The sequence below is a fragment of the Pomacea canaliculata genome, linkage group LG11, assembly GCF_003073045.1.
Source record: "Pomacea canaliculata isolate SZHN2017 linkage group LG11, ASM307304v1, whole genome shotgun sequence".
NCBI lineage: Eukaryota > Metazoa > Mollusca > Gastropoda > Architaenioglossa > Ampullariidae > Pomacea > Pomacea canaliculata.
Genome location: NC_037600.1, coordinates 13,393,936 through 13,398,337, shown reverse-complemented (window position 1 = coordinate 13,398,337; position 4,402 = coordinate 13,393,936).

The following is a 4,402-nucleotide window of genomic DNA, read 5'->3' as shown; positions in this document are numbered from 1 at the left end:
AAACGACTGACGGTTCTCTTTATCAGACAGAGAATAGAGAGAGAGAGGGAGGAGAGAGAGGGGGGGAGAATCAGCGATGAGTTCCAGTCTGGTCCAAGCTGCCTGCTGCGCTTTCTGCAGTCCCCCAGTGTTCACAGCGTGTGGGTGGGTGCGCGCGTGGAGAGGGACGGAGAAAGAGAGGAAGAGTAGAGAGAATGAACATGGACATTTTGGAATAAGGAAATGCTCAGAATAGAGAGCGGAGGTTGAGGAAGAAGGGACCAAAAAAAATAAAATAAAATAAAATAAAAACTAAATAAAAAATCAGTGAAATGTTAAGCGAATCAGCTGAGGGCTCTACAATAAAAGAATAGAATTGTACACTTTATTTTTATTTAAGAGAGAGATGCTATCATTGTTAATTATAATTGGAAATAATAATACAGTTGACTTCTACAGCAAAAAAAAAAAAAAAAAAAAAAAAAAAAAAAGAGAGGAAGCAAGATAGACAGACAAGAGTGATAGACAGAGGGAGAGATATAGAGAAAGAAAAGAGTAGGAGAGAGAAAGGATACAAAGAACGAGAGAAAGAGGGACAAGAGAGAGAGAGAAGAGTGTGGGTGAGAAGGAGAGAAGGACAAGTATGTGGGTGAAAGTGAGAGAGATAGAAAAGAGTGTGTAAGTTTGAGAGAGAGACAAGTGTTTGGATGAGAATGACAGAGAGAAAGTGTGAGAGAGGAAGAGAGATCCATCAATCCCTGTAGGAGCAATCAGCACCAGGCCTCATTGTGGGGTCCGCCAGCCCCTCACAGGCGGCGTAATGTGCGGTGCGCAGCATTGCTCTCTCCTCCCGGTTACTTTCTATATTCACTCCCCTACCCCATCCCTCCATCCCACAGTTAATATTTGGAGTAGACCTATCCTTATTTTTCATCAATTCTGTTCTGTTTACAATTTTTTCCTCCGCACTTCAGTCTTATCGCATGTGTTGCTCCCCCTATTACTCCATAGCTCGGATTCCACAGGGTTTTATTTTAAAGAACAAACATTCAGAAGAAACAGGCGGAGGAAACAAACGCTTTGAGGACGTGTTATATAACAGTAGATGTCAACAAAGTAGATATGCTAGCAGACAGACAGACAGCGACAAACCGTGGAGCCAGGAAGAAAGGATGAGAGAAGCCAGGGAGAAGACCAGCGGTAGAGAGTGAAGACACCCAAAACATTGACTGAGAGAGTTGTGAAATTACACAAGGATACGAAAAAAAAAAGAGAGAGAGAAAGACAGGAGAGCAAACTCACAGACACAAAATGGGAAAAGAAGCAGCAAGCGCTAGGCTGCACGTGCCGTTGCGTGTTCTTTAAGAAGGAGAGAGGGAAGGAAGGAGAGATGCCAGACGCGCTACACGTGCAGGTAGATTCCCCGCCCTCTCCCTGTGGGATGTGCAGCCACTGCGTCACCAGGTGTTGTATGTTCGTTTCCTCTTCTGTCCGTACCTGTCATTTTTTTTATTTGTTTCTTTTGCGCGTGCGAAGTGTCGACCCCGGTGCCGCAATCACCAGGTACCCGCGGCCGCCGTGACGAGGGGTTAATGAACCGGAACACCCGGCGCACCAGGGCCAGGACACGGCGGGTGGCTGACGATCGTTAGGTAACTGGTTACGTAAAGTGGGACTTGGAGGTAGCGGTAAACTTTTGTGAAGATACCCGGGACTGAGTAAGATTGAAAGAAAGATAGTGTATGAGATTTCGACCCATGCGACTGTGCCTGTGTCTTTCTCCCCCATCTCTCTCTCGTAATAAAACACATAATATATATATGATTTAATGGGCTTCTTACTAGTACATTTCGTGGATCGAGAAGTGTATGAGTCCAGGGTATGTATGAGTTCAGTGGCTGAAGATGCGAAAATCAGTTTTCAATATATGAACTCTTTTAAACCAACTTGCAAAGCGTGTGTAGGTGTGAGTGACAGAAATTGTACAGGAATGTGTGCTAATATTAATAAATATCTAAATAAATATATTATAATATATACTAATACATATTAAATATCTCAATACCTCCTAGATGGTGACAGATTAATAAACAATCTTGAATCTTGGTAACACCCGCTTAACTAGCGCATGCGCAGACGTCGGGCACGTGCTGTCTGGACCTACCGCAGGAAATTTCGCTGCAACTCTCTTCACATATCACAACATGATTACACATCAGATTTGAAAATGTATTGCTGCTCGCCGCCGCTGTGTCCCCGACGGTGGGTGGGGAGCGAAAAAGTAATCTCTGAGAGGGTCGGACAGAAGGGAAAAAAAAAATAAATAAATAAATAAAAAAAGTCCGATATCTCGTCATCCATAAAACTGTTTCTGCAAGAGCAGGTTAGGAAATATTCAGACCACGAATAAGAGAGACTGAACGAAGCAGAAGCGAAAATAGATGCTACCAAATATTTTAGAGAGTTCTCTCCCGTGATTGATGGCTAGCCCTGGAGGTATTCACCTCTCAGGGTTACCTCCCACGGCAAAGCAGGGAGAATGTAGATATGTCTGAATTTTTTACACGTCAACTAACAAAAGAGGTCAGTTTGTTCAAATTATGAGACAATAAAAAATTAACGATGCCTAATTAATGAGACTATTTACGTGTAAATAATAGTTTGAGAAATTGTGAAGAGACTACACGTTAGTGATTATCAGTTGTGTTGCGGGTAGTGATTTTGGAGTTAGTCTTACTAAAATTTAAAAAAAGAAAATAAGACCACAAATTATTTCATTATTGCAAGATTTCTTTTTCTGATTTTGAATGTAGCAGCTCGACAAAAGAAAGGTTGAGAGAGAGAGAAGGGAGAAGTCAGACAGACTCACTGTCACACAGACAGACATATTTAGACAATCAATACAAAGACTGAGAAGATGATGGCAAAACTGATTCTGAAGAATATATATATATACTTCCAGGGGAAAAATATATTGAATATTGAGAGAGAAGAGAGAGAGGACGGAGCCAAGCTAATGATGTTCAATCTGAAGATGATAAACCGTCTTCAGTGCACCTTGTGTCGTTATGCCCTCGGTAAGCACGTCAATCAAAAACTGTTCAGAAGAAAATTTAAAATGACCTGGAAGGACAAAACATAAAATATAAGCGAGCTGCAGCTTACCTGTGAGTTGGACCTGCGAAAGGTAAATAGGTGCACAACGTGCAAAGGTAATAACGCGGAGGAATGTTAAGTTCTAGCCACGACTTTGTTTCACAAAATAGTCCCCTCCGAGCTGCTGTGGATGCAATGCGCGCCAAATGCAAAAACATTCCTGTTTTTCAAGAGGGGAAACATTTGTTGGTTTGAGTCAAACGTTTTCGGAGGGAGGTAGGAAAAGGGAAGCAAAATAAACAGCGCAGCCTGAATAGATGAACGGAAACGCCGTTACTCTTCCTGCAATTATGCAAAAGAACCGGATGAACCGATGCAGCAGCTAGCAAAAGAAACAGGCAAGACAGACAAACGGGAATGAAGGAGGAAGACAGACAGACAGACAGACAGACAGACAGACAGACAGACAGACAGACAGACAGACACAGACAGACAGACAAACAGACAGACAGACAGACAGGCAGCCAGACAGACAGACAGACCGAAGGCGTATGAAGATCCAACATAGTTTCCTACACTTTGTAAAATTTTTGTCATAAGCGATTTCGTAGCTGCTTCTTTACACTGGTGAATACTGACAGGATTGTTTTTTAAATTCAACTTTTTGTGGGTGAATGGTTTGATGACAGACACGTTTATAAATCCCTGCGCAGCAAGAAACGATTTTTAATCAACGACACTTTCATCGTCATAGATTAGTTGCTGGAAGTCATCAGCAATCTATTTTGATGTTTGTTGGTTTCCACCAGAGACTGGATTATTGATGTTGAATGGTCCCGAGATCAGCGATGACAAACATCACAGAGAAAGGTCGACAAGTCAGAATTGCGTGTGGAAAGTTTCAGCCAATGGGAAAACTGGGAACATTCATTAATCAGGCCTATCTGCGGACAACCGTGACGTCATCATTTCTCTCTGCGCGCGGTGAAGTTTATAGACAGCGTTCCAGCGGAATAGGTTTATTCGCCCAGATTTTTGGAAATAATATCCTTCACTGAATTTTACAAAATCATTCGAGAAATGCACTCTCAGATTTTATATATATATAATTTTTCGGGGAGATTACTCTTATATGATTTTCCGTTTCTAAGTTTAGATAAAGACTCTCCCAGATAAAAAGACATGTTTGTCTGTGTGTTCAAGCTGAGTTGCCACCCCCGCCACTTTTCGCATTTCCTTTTATGACGACAAGCTGACTGGATGCATGCCGATTACGCATGCGTTAAAGTATGGCGACTCGTCCTTCTGGAAACCTCGTGTTCCCCCT